The sequence below is a fragment of the Calonectris borealis genome, chromosome 5, assembly GCF_964195595.1.
Source record: "Calonectris borealis chromosome 5, bCalBor7.hap1.2, whole genome shotgun sequence".
NCBI classification, from domain to species: Eukaryota; Metazoa; Chordata; class Aves; order Procellariiformes; family Procellariidae; genus Calonectris; species Calonectris borealis.
In genome coordinates, this window is record NC_134316.1 from 17,486,014 (window position 1) to 17,499,080 (window position 13,067).

Consider the following 13,067-nt stretch of genomic DNA (forward strand, 5'->3'; position numbering starts at 1 on the left):
AATATTGCTCGCTGCCTTGTAAACCATTTTGGAGTAGATGGAGACATATACATAGAAATACAGCATAGTAGGAGGAAGGTTGTCCCCATGTGGTTCTGGAAGAGATTTGAAGATCAAGAGAATCCCTCACATCAGGTACATCATCTTTTGCGGGCTGTTAATCCATAGTTTGGGAAGGAGACTCCCTTCTTTCCTACCCTCAGTATCTTGGTGCTCTCACAGACACGTGCCCCATTCAGAAGCAGGATGTGGGAATTCTGTTTTTCTCCCATATTCCAGGAAAATGAGCCCACAGGGCCATAGGAGGGAGGTGCAAGGGCTAAAGTGCTGCCACACAGAACTGGCGTGCCGCAGCTTGTGCTTCCCCTCTCGCTGCATCTCCTATATGATCTGTTTGTGTTTGTAAAACGTCTTGGGGAGGCTGCAGGGACAACAGTCGAGGTGGTACCTGCATGCCAGCTGTGGGAAGACAGAGCGGTGGTGAAGAGGGGTGTCTGCCATCCCCAGGGGATTTCCTGCCAATGCCAAGATCGGCGTCCGGGAGCCGTCTGCCAGACTTGTTTCATCAGGCAATCGCTCCTGGTGTATTGACACTGTGCTGTGATTTTCCACTGCAGGATTTGCCAGAGACAGTGTTGAAGAAGAGGCAGGCACCACACTTAGCACAAAAGAGCAGCAGACAGCTTGCTCCCTGCCTACGTCCGCGATGCGCTGCGCCATTTGTTATGCGGCCCGTTCTCATCTCTCCCCCCACATCCACCAAGTCCTACTCTCCCAATCCTGCTCTCGTCGCCACAAGCAACACCAAACAGATTTTCCCTATTATGCTCGCTCTTCGCGTTTCCTCTCCGCACCAGATCTTTTTCACAGCCTCCCACTCTCCCTGCTGCAGACTAACGTTTTATCCCTCCCACCCACCAGCGCCGTTTGTTCGTGCGGGAGGTGGATGCTGCCGGCTTGGCTGCGGCACCTGCTCCACCAGCAGGTCCTGCTCTCCTCCTTCCCAAGAAATGCAGGGCGGGAGGCAGCGGGGCTCCTTGCCTCCCACAGACCACCTCGAGGGCACTCACAGCAGAACGGGGAAGGCTGGGCAGAAAGGCAGGGCTTCAGGCCCCTGAGCTATTCCCATTTGGTGTGATGGGCACTGTGTGGATATAAATGAGCCAGAGGCGCAGCTCGGGCGCAATTAACGACCGGGTTCATTAGCCATTGGCACAGCTGACACAGCTAACGAGCGCGGGGAAGGGACTTACAGCTGCACTTGTGGTGAACCCAGGTTTGGGAGACCAGGCGGAAAACCCTGTTTCATTGAGTGCACGAGGGCCATGCCATCGGCTGTAGCCCAGCAGCCTCCAAGTGCTCCGAGTACCACGTCCCAAGAATGCAACAGCCTCCCCAGCTCACACACCATTTCTGGAAGGAGATGTTTGGGGTATGTTTTGTTCTTTTCCCACTGTCATCCAAGGCTATATCTGGAGGAAGGGAACTGAAACTCCCCTCACTTCCCTCCCCATGTCCTTCAGCTGCCCTACAACAAGGAGACCCCTACATTACACTTGAGGCAGGGCTAATCTGATAGCTCTTGTTCAGCATGAAGGCAGACACGGGCCAGCATAACATTTAGCCTTGCAAACACAGCAGTGGTGGTGTCTGTAACACAGCTACCTGCTTTGTGTTAAACTAACAGCGCAGGCCTCGGGTCTCTGCACTTGCCAGGCTTTGCTTGGACTTGTCCTGGCCTGCCTGGGGTTTTGGTTAATACTGTTTGTAAGAGTAATTATCCAGCAATCAGGTGCTATTACCTAATTCGTTTAAATTTTTCCTTAGCTTTATATGATTGTATGGTATACCATTTACATATTGTTACAAATATAGATATAACTAGGAAATATTAAGAACAAGTAGTTATTCTGCATAGAGTGAAGTGTCTATGGCCCTAGAATGAAAAATGAAGGAGTACAGGCATGGCGGGATGATAGCAGGGGATTTGAGAGTACAGGCACAGGATGACACTGGAGGCCTCAGAGCTATAAACAGCTTACCAGTGCTCAGTTACTGGTCATCAAAGGATTGCAGCCTTGGGAGCTGGGTAAAACCAGTTTGGGGGATAACTAGGAGTACAGAGACTGAGTACCCAGTGTATGTAAAACACAGCACAGGTAGTAAAGTCAGGTGTAATGTGGACTTGTGAACAGATGAAGGAAGAGCAAGGGGTAGAGCATGCGAGCAAATGTACCAAAATGACCCCAAGCAGACCCCAGAGCACAGAGATTGCACCCACCACCCTTGTACTCCTCCCAGCAAGGACGCAGGATGTGGCTGTCCTGCCCTCCCCTTCCCTTAGGGCTGAAGCCATTGACCTGAGGAACCAGTGAGGCAGAGAAAGGGTGAGTAAAACACCAGAGAATGGGGAAGATACTAAAAAGTTTGTGTAAATTAATTTTAACTGGATTGTCCTGGATTCAGCTGGGATAGAGTTAATTTTCTTCCTAGTAGCTGGTACAGTGCTGTGTTTTGGATTTAGTATGAGAATAATGTTGATAACACACTGATGTTTTAGTTGTTGCTAAGTAGTGTTTATATAGTCAAAGACTTTTCAGCTTCCCATGCTTTGCCAAGAAGCTGGGAGGGAGCACAGCCAGGACAGCTGACCCAAACTGACCAAAGGGATATTCCATACCATATGACGTCATGCTCAGTATATAAGCTGGGGGGAGTTGGGGGGAGTTGGGGCAGCAATCGCTGCTCGGGGACTGGCTGGGCATCGGTTGGTGGGTGGTGAGCAATTGCATTGTGCATCACTTGCTTTGTATATTCTATAATTATTATTATTATTATTACTACTTTTTTACTTTATTTCAATTATTAAACTGTTCTTATCTCAACCCACGAGTTTTCTCACTTTTACTTTCCTGATTCTCTCCCCCATCCCACCGGAAGGGGGGGGACTGAGTGAGCGTCTGTGTGGTGTTTAATTGCTGGCTAGGGTTAAACCACGATGCTATGCATAATCTGAATTGTAAATCTTAATATCGTAACCAGACTAATAATTCTTGGGTAAGGTTGTTATAATTTTAAATATACTACTGATAAACTCTCATCTTTGCATACAGGGGTTTTTTTCACCATAACAGGATTTTGAGCATAAGAAATTGGTGGGAATTCAAGCCACCTACTCTTACTTGGATGCAAAAAAATTGGTAATATCAGCGAGTCCCCTGCAGACCTGGGTAGAGCCAAAGGGCAGAACAGCCCTATTGTTTTCTTGCTTCCTGTATGCAATATGAAAATACTCCAATTAGCGCAAAGTAATCTCTGAAACGAGTGGATCTGGAGGAGGAGCATGACCAGAGCCCTGGCCTTTCGAGAAGAGACAGTGCTGCCAGAAAACATAGCACTCCCCTGACTGAGACTCAAGTGGGGGCTGTTGCAGGCCGCAGATGTGAACAAGCCTGACTAATATCTCACTTGCTCTCTGTCATCGTAATTACTGCAGGATGTCCAAGATACCAAGCAAGACCCCAGGGTTGGGGAAAATGGGAGTTTTCAACGCAGAGACACCAGCACCCGCTACCCCACAACTGTCTACAGCTTCTCTTCCCTTTGCCAAGCGACACCTGAAGGGCTGACGTACCACATGCAATGACGTATCAATGACAACAGACCTGTCCAACTCGTCTCTTTGGCAAAAGGGGAAGGTGGCAGGTGAGCATCCCCAGGGCACATCGAGGCTGCGGCACCAGAATCCCCATCTCAGCACCCATAGGGAAGCAGAGAAGATGGTGCACGCAGCACCCTGGCCACGGGAGGATGATCCCGGAGATTACTGAGGAGGGAAGGGGGGCAGAAGCCCATGAAATACACAAGAGACTCACATGTGGCCACACGCTGGGTCCAGAAAGGGAATGGTGGTAAAGCTGCCCTGGATGCCAGCTTTTCTGGTATTTGGAGCAGGAGCAGGAGTACATCATGGGTTTATCCAAAGGGCAGTGTTTTAGTACAAGATCAGCTTCACAGAGTGATAACAGTGTCCCAGATGTCCCTTCTCCCAGTGCCTAGGTGATGGCACATGAAGAACTGATGTTTTGGAAAGAAAACATCCCCCCCAAAAACACTCTTTTGCAGTCAGTCAGTGAGCTCTGCCAGCTGGTGAGCGCTGAAGACTTTGTGGACCAATATGGGACAAAAGGCAAGAGCTGGTGCCAGAGGAGGAAGAGGGATTCGAGGCAAGGAGACAGCCCTGGGTGGCAGCCAGGTCCCCATCCTCCTCCAAGGACCGTTGCCTTGGCCTGCCCTCCCATTGAGCCCCCTGCCGCGTGTCGAATCACAGGACTTCCAGCTCTTCCCTATAGCTGGGCAGTAAGAGCTTAGGGGAAGGCTGACATGGGGCCGGCCACGTCATGGAGGGGCGAGCTCTGGGCAGTTGCAGGGAGGAGACCCTGACCGCCCCCACTCCCTCTGGGTGCACAGGCAGGAGGCTGTGACCCGTAGCCCAGGGACCTTCTGGGTGACCACTCTGGGGCTAACAGGCTCCCCTCCGCTCTGTTGAGGTGGTCGGAGGAGACCTGTCCCATGGACAGTATTTCGAACTGCTTCGTTAGTCGGGAAACCGAGGAAGGCAGTACAACAGGCATCAGTACAACTCCTCTTTCCTTGCCTCCTTATCTTATCCGATATACTGATACTCTGTTATTCAGTCACTAGATATTTAGCAACTTGACCAAAAGCTTCAAAGCAAGTGAGATAACTGTTTAACTAACGTAACATGTTTGGCCACAGGTAAAAGTCTAGCACGACTTAATATTTGTATAACATCCAAAACTTTAACAAAAGATTTAGCAATATATACTAGAGGGATTTATTTTTCATATATTCTCAAAATGTATCCCGAGTTCCTCATACAGTAGTGGGGAAAAGATACACTTCTGGAGTGGCTTTGCAGTGGAAATGAGCTCAGCCTGTCCCACGTAGCCCACTGGCATCCGTCAGGGAAGCCTGGCCCACTCGGCAGCCTTCCCAAACAGGCAGATCTCGTATGCATTTTTCTTCATGAAGTTGGCTTCCTCTGGTCACAGAAGAAAAACTTTCTAATGATTCCAAACCTTAGTGAAATACAAATGCAAGGTTCAAGAAACGAAGGGTGTGTTTAATCTGGCAGCTGCAGGAAAGCTCAGCCTCGCTGGTTAGCAGGGGAGGTTAGCTCGGTCTTCTTCTGCCCGTGGCCACCAGGACTGGCGGTGCTGGGGCTGAGCCTGGCTACATGCGAGGCCACTGGGGTTGACAAACCAGGGGTATCCCTACGGTGAGGGCTGAGGATAAACAGGAGCTCGGGTGGAAGGAGCCACAGGGTTGCGGTTCCCAGCCTCAGTGCCGAGCGGAGAGCCGCCAACCGTGATGCAAGAGCCCCAGTGTCACCCACCCCATGTCCTGCCCTGCTGTCCTTTCCTGGGTAGCACAGACGGGGATGGCAGGGGAAAGGAGAGACTTCCATGAAGCTGGAAGTCTGAAGTCAGGAGTATAAGTGTGTTTGCTGCCACATTTGGTAGTGCGACCTCCCCTGCAGAAGAAATACCAACTTCCAAATGTCCCCTTCAACCTGATACGAGCAAACCCCACATTTTTAGGATATGAGAACTGGGATCACCGTATCATTGCAGAATCAAAAATATACTCTTCAAGACAGCCAGCACATTTTGTTTCAGCTTAGTTCTGCCTATCACGTATATCGTATTGTAACCAATGCAGGTTACATTTACCGACACAGGGCATATCTGAATGCTCGTTAAGTGCTTCAAGAAGAGGTGAGCCCCACACCCCATGCAGATGGGGAAGTGACCAAGACCGTACAACAAGGTAGCACGAAATCTGGATGTTTTTGAGATTACCGGGGGACTGTGATGACAGCACTTCATAACAGAGGTTTCTCCCCAGCTCAGATGCATCACTGTTGAGATACAGAAGGAATGGTGGGTTTTAGGACTCTGCTCCCTCCTGCCTGCTCCCCCCCACCATTGAGCAGTGCTGGTGCTGCTTGACACGCCAGCAGGGCCTCCCTGAGTGGACTATGCTCCACCAAGGCATGCTTTCTTCTCAGCTTCCTTCCCCAGATCTGCTCTCAGGTTGACTGCAATTTGCCACCATTCCTGAGCAAAACCTAACGGGCAAAGGGACAGAGCCCAGGTCCTGCCAGCTCTGCACCTGTTTGCTCGATGTCCTGGCATTTAGCTATGTTCAGTATCATTGCATTTCTTTCCTACAGTTGCATTCACACACAAATGTGCATGCACATGCACACAGACACACTCATCTTTTTCTATATTTTGGGGTCAAAAAGTGTCAACCACTGTTATTATAATTAAACTAAACAACTATAGGAGATTGTGGCTAAGACACTCTCGATGCACAGTGGAGATTCTATGAGAAAATGCTTTGCTAGCTTATATCTTTGTTTTCCAGTCTCAGGGTAAATTTAAGATAACCCTTATGTTTGCATTGCAGCTAGCATGCTGACTTTGCATATTTCTTCCACCCCCATGCCCTATTGCTTGATTTTAAACTAGGAGATAAAACTCTGGGCAAAGACTCCATTGCACAGCTTATTTTTCTTTTCAGCAGAACTGAAAAAGAGAAGAGACATTTACATTTCATGAGTGCTTAGGACCAAATTTCCAGCCTGGCTTCAACTTTTGATTTTGCAACCTCATCTATTAGAGCTTGTTTGCTTGCAGGCTTTCAGTATCACGCTGCAGACTGGCCTCAACACCTGCATCTATCACACCTACTTGAACTACATGTGCTGTTACCAACACAAACTGCAGCATGTGCATAATTAATTACTAAATTGGTCCTTGCCTGAGCAAGGACAGTTAAACCCACAGCCTGCTCAGTGAAGGAATACAGTTATGTCATTATACAACTGCTTCACGTGGAGACTGTTTATGCCACTTCCCTTGAGCAGCACGAGCCGTACTGCTGTAAGCACAGCTGTACCAGCACAGTTGCTCCTACAGGGAGTCTCTCACTGGCTCAGCTCTCAGTGAGAACTCAAAACCCATCACACCGTGGCAGGTCTGGGCACGCCTAGGGTAGGAGCTGCTCTGTAAGTCAGGTAAGTACGGGAGTCACACAGACACGGGGGCGGGGGGCAATATACCTACCCCTGGGGTGCTAGCCAGCAGCGGAAGCTGTGAGTTTTGCAAGGCTTCACACGTTGAATTTTGGTCAAAAAGGCAGAAACAGTTGCATTGATTTCCAAAAATTATATTTGATGAATAATTCCACCTTCACATTAAAATTCTATGCACACAAGAACAAGGTTCTGCTATGATCTAAAGGATTAGTGTAAAGCAATATAGTGCTACAGTAAAAATCTTCCGTACAGAAACTTCTGTTCTAGTATAAGAAATCCTTCTGAATTTGTCACCTGGCAAAGAGTTTAAACTCAAGCAAAAAGTTATGCTGGAATGAAAGTCCACACAAGGATTTAGGGTAGTAACATTTTCCCATCACAGTTCCACTGCATTATTTTCTCAGGTAGACAGCCCTATGTCAGTTAAATTTTACTGATACAATGATAAAACATATCCACATTGAAAAGACTGTTAATTTTCCTCTCTTTATTATCGTAATGCTCTGTATCTTATAGTTTTCTTTCGTCAGATGAAAAACATCCGTTCTCTGTTTTTCATGTTCTTTTTAGTGCTTCCGATGTGTCTGCTAGCAGACATCCGCCTTCTGTAGCCCATCATGTTACACATTACCTGGGAAGAACAATTCGATCTGGTACACAATAGCAGGAGTCTGAGCATCTGAGCACATTGTCACATACGATCCACATCATTACTCATAGACAAGTCTAAGAAGCAGTTGAGACCTGACATCTGGAGCATGTTAAAAGCAAAGACATTTGCCTATACAGTCCAACCTATATGGAGTACCCTACGTTTATCTTCTACTAAATAGAAATGTTGGCTGACAAGAAGTCTGACCACAGGACTGGCTGTCCTTTAGAAGGACAATGACTGGAACTTGAAGACACCACTGCTCACTGAAGAAGAATGGGTGGTGAATTGTAATTTAAACCTCCTGTCAATGCAAATGCTTCCATGCTCATTACAATGCCAAAAAGAAAAATGAATACCTCCATCAAAGGCAAATTATATGATGTAGAAGTCTCACATTCATTCTATAATCAGCTGCTGACCAAGGTTACTATCATTCACTATGGATCGACTTCAGTGGGATCCAAAAATTGTTTCATTATATAGGGAGCAAAATAGGTGCTTTCCATCAAAAATGACTAAGAAGGAACAACTGAAGATGCTAGATGAGGCCTTCTGGGAGGTAAGAAGGGTATCTTGGATGTGTTCAGTGATTTATTCTGATCTGGCCACAGACCCAGGAAGTGTCTGAAGTAAGACCGCTCCCACGCTGGAGACACCACTCTCTTTAAAGGAATATATAATACAGTGTATTACAGGCTTTTAAGTGCTTCAGTTTGGCACGAAATCCTGACTGTAGGAGACCGGGAATCTTTCCAAGAAACGGCATATGGAGCAGTGCTGATATTGTGCTTATGGCTGTAGCACAGAAAAGCAAGACTAAGCTACAGCTGAATCTTCACCGAGGCCCTGACAGTGAAGGTGCTTTAAGCTGGCCCATGGTCCACATCCTGTGGGAACACAACTTTCTACTCCAAGTGAGTCAGCGTCCAAACAGACCGCATTGCCAGCACCAACCACGTGGCAAAATGCTGTCGCTAGCCAAGGAACAATCCTTTAACGGCCAGTTGTGCTTCATGGATTGATGAAATCTTCGGCCGGGTTTTGAATGTCTCCGAGGATGGTTACTATTTCTGAGCTCTGTTCAATAAAGTCTCAGCTTCCTGCTACCTTGACTGTCTTCCTTTTCTTCTCCCCTCTTTCCAGCTGTCCTATCACCCTCTGGGTGGGGATACTTATATAAAAACTGGTCAGCATGAACATATCATACTGCTGTTTGTATCCAGCAAGTGAATATTAAGGTTGCATTTACCTCCAATGCACTGATGGGCCTAACTTATCAGCATAAAAATAAATATCCAAAAGCAAACCCATGCACTATTTTTTGTGTATACGAACAGTTTTCTGGCCTACAGAATCAGTGAAACCTGGTTTCCATAACTGCTCTGGTGTGGATTCTCTGATGTCTAGCAAAGACAAGCTCATCAGCTCCTCCCACAGTGCAGGCTGTAAAAGTGTCTCTGTCCTAGATCGGGTCATTCAACTTCATGAAATTTGTATGAATCTGGTATTTTCAGACTTTTATCGTTTTGTCAGATTGGATGCAAAAAGAGAATACTTTTAAAATACGTAAAGTGGAAAGGAGAGAAGGCAAGAGAGAGAGAATGAGACAGAGAAAGCATAACCTGAATTTCCCTAAAAAAAAAAAAGCTGAGTTGCAATGTTGGATGGCATGTTAGCCAGAAAATATCAGGAACTGGGAAGAGCAACCAAGTACTGTAGTGCTCTAAGGAAGCCTCTCAAAAGAACTATAAACTTTTCACCTTGTTCCCATCAGGACTGAAAGAGATTCATGCATTTGCTCCATTGCCCAAATAATTTTTCTAATATAAATGTTATTCTCACTAGCAATGTATGTGCATCCTTAAAAAGTTCCATTTCAAAGATGAGTAAGGTTGCTAAGTGACATTAGTGCTTAAATCAAGGAAATTAATAATTAACACCTCACATCTGGCACTGCCCACACATTAAATGCAATATTCTTATGAAATATAAAGAAAACCATATTTGAGTCCCCACTCAGCTCATTGACAGGGGTTGCTGTCCATTTAACTATTTCACTGTCTAAATTTTTTTCCTTATGGGAATGAAACAATGGAAATATTAGTTACAAATTTTCAACTGATAGTGGATCTTTAGTATAATATGTCTGTTTCTTGAAAATTAATATTATATACGTGATCGAGTGATAGACACAAATATCCAATGTCTCTGGCCTTACATTTGAGACTGATCATTATGGATGTCTCTTGTATGTAGCAGTGTGTAATTTATTATCCTTTTAACTCACACTCACAAGAACTATGCTGTTGCCATATGACAGCTTCATATGGTGTTTGAAGAAAATGTTCATGTCTTCTTAAAGATTTGTTTATCTGCCCTTGCTTCTCCACTTTAGTTTTATTGTTTTCAGGTAAACTCAGATATTGTCTTTAAAAATCTCAAGAAGGGACTGGTCCCAAGACCGGCAAGCAGAAATGAATAGCAGCACACGGATACTGACTTGTCTCATTGAAGACCAGGTAGAGTAAAGTGCTGAAGTAGTTTAAAAAAAGACGCCAAGTCCTGTATGAAAACTATCCCCTGCTTAAACACTTTGTGAAAGCACAGCCAGGTAGGTACATACTTTCTCTAGGAAGAGGAGTTGCTTTTGAACACCCACCACATGCAGCCTACAGGAAGCCCACACTCAAGCCATGAGAACCAGTACCAGACCTGTAGCAGGTTACTGTATTGATACCCATGTTTAAAAGGAAAAAACAAACAAACCCAACTTCACAATGCAGAGCTCTTTGCCAGCCACTCTGGGCAATGTGGACAACATTAACTTGCACTCATTTGGTACTTAGTAAACCTCAGCACATTTCACAAGAGCAGGCGGGCATCTTTTGCGTGTCTTTTACAGAGGCCAAAGGGCAGAGATTTCTTCGTTACATCAGATAATTGCTTCAGGCCAGACAGTCAAAGAGTGCAAGTCACAGGAACTCAACTTAATTATTGCAGCAGTAAGGAGACGCATGTACAGTGCTTGTAAACATGGAATTTGGATAAGGAATAGTGGGAAAATACATCATATTCCAAGTTCAGCTGATCAGAGGTCATTGATGTCAATATTTTCTCCCACTTTGAAGATGCAATAATAACTTTCTTCCCCCTTAGACATACAATCTCTTGGACACTGTAATTCCTGCCTTTAAAGTTTATTATTTTTCAGGAATTTAAAATAGAAATGCACTTGCATTTCACATCTACTGGAGAAATTTTGAGATGCCCTCCCGGGAGAACAGAAGTACCTTCCAGCGTCGGTTGTTTAAGTTTGTGTCTCCTGCCTGCTTAAGTCCTGCCTCACGATACAAACTTAGTAAGGCACAGAGAAGGGCAGATGTCCAAACACACAAAATTATCCTTCTTCCCGTCAGAGAAATAAAGGTTCTGATGACACCTGCTGGCTCCACGGGGACTAGGCAAACACCAGCCACCCCTGCTGCAGCTCTTGAATTCTTGTCTGTAAAAACGTAGGGCAAATAAATTATTGAGGATGCAAATGTTCCTTTTCTGTGAGTCAGAGAATCACAGGAAACAAGGCTGGGAGTGACTTTAAAAGGTCATTTACTCCATCCCCGGGAATAAAGCAGGATTCATGCTACTTCCGTCATACCTCATTGTCTTACCTGTTACTGAAAATCGATAGTACTTCTCTGGACTCACTATTACAGTGTTTCATCATTTTTGCATTCCCTCTAAAAGCTTCCATGGTAAGATGTCCTATTAACAGACAATTATAATTTTATTTGTGTGTTCAAGGACAATTAGACAGCGCTTGACTATGAAGTTGAAAATACAAAGGAGATACTTCAGCCCTATGTTATGAAATACTACAGCTTTACTGCTTTGTCCATCTGGTACAGTAATGCACCCAACCCACCTCAGGTAAGATGCGGGAATACGTATCTTTCAAAGACGCTTTCACTGCAGGAATCCTCCCATATGAACAATTGCACAGGCCCGGTTCTCTACGAAAAGGGTCAGACTTACAAACAGTGTAGGTATGGAGCCATCGGGGTGCTTGCATCCAGCTGATGTCAATTATAATGTGCACTCTTTGAGTGGGAGAAGCAGCAGTCACCTTGATGAATCATCTCGTTGACAAACTAAGTATGTTCAAGAGACTGTATAAAGAGCTCTTTTATAACTGTTAGAGCATGTTAGTTTATGTGTTATGAGTAATTTCACAGTAAGACTTCAGAAGAAATACAGATCCTTGAAAACCATCTCTGTGTATCTCCTGCACTACTCCTGGTACACTGGTATTTTGTTTAGTTTAAGAAACGTGGAAAAGGTTAGATCACATTCAGCCCAAATATTTTCCAAAATTAACACTTTTTACCTTAATTCTTCCCATCAAACTCCAGCTGGACAGTATTTCTGACTGATCTCAACTAGCTCCATCAAGACAAGGGTAAATATCCTGCATCTACCTTTGAGAAACCAAATGGGTAGCAACTAGCTGGGGACAGAAATTTGCAGCGCCTTGAGTGAAACCTATCTATTTGGTTACTACCTTCGTTGAGCAAGGCAAGAAACTCAGTTCCAAAAAATCTCTCACTGGGAACCTGATACAGATACATGTGATTAAATCACCAGTTTCCTTCATTGCAATCACGCCCATCATACCTCATAGTCCATTTTGAAGCTCAGCCGTGGTCGAGGTAGAAACTGCTAAAATGAGGCACGGCATGTGAAACAGAGGCATCACCTAAGCAAGCACTACTGCTGTACCAAGGAGTTTGTAACTGGAAGGAACCGCAGTTAGCACAGGGAACCTAAGCCCAAAACAAACCAGGTATTAAGATGACTGGTTGCTCCACAGTCACTGAACGTTTCCTAAATCAGACTGAGGAAAGTAAATAAGAGGAAAAGCAGCCACTGAAGCAGAGGTGTTGCCAGCCCCACAAGAAGAACTGCAAAAGGATGAAAGGGGCTTATAACAGAAATCCTCTGAATATTTGGAACAAGCAGCGGAGCCTGCCTCTGCAGTATCTAACCCCAGGTACCCAAGAGTCACAAGGCCTTTGACAAACATATTGGTGACAACCTGGACTACATAATCACTGCCAGGTTTTGCAGAGTTGTATATGCATCCAAAAAAACTTGTCTATTAGAGAACAGACGGTCTTTAGCTCAACCGTTGACATATCAGTTGCCTATTGCCCAGCCTCAGCACTACGCTGGCACAAGCTCCCAGCAGAGATGCAACTGGGCAGCAAGATACATGTATTGCCCTTG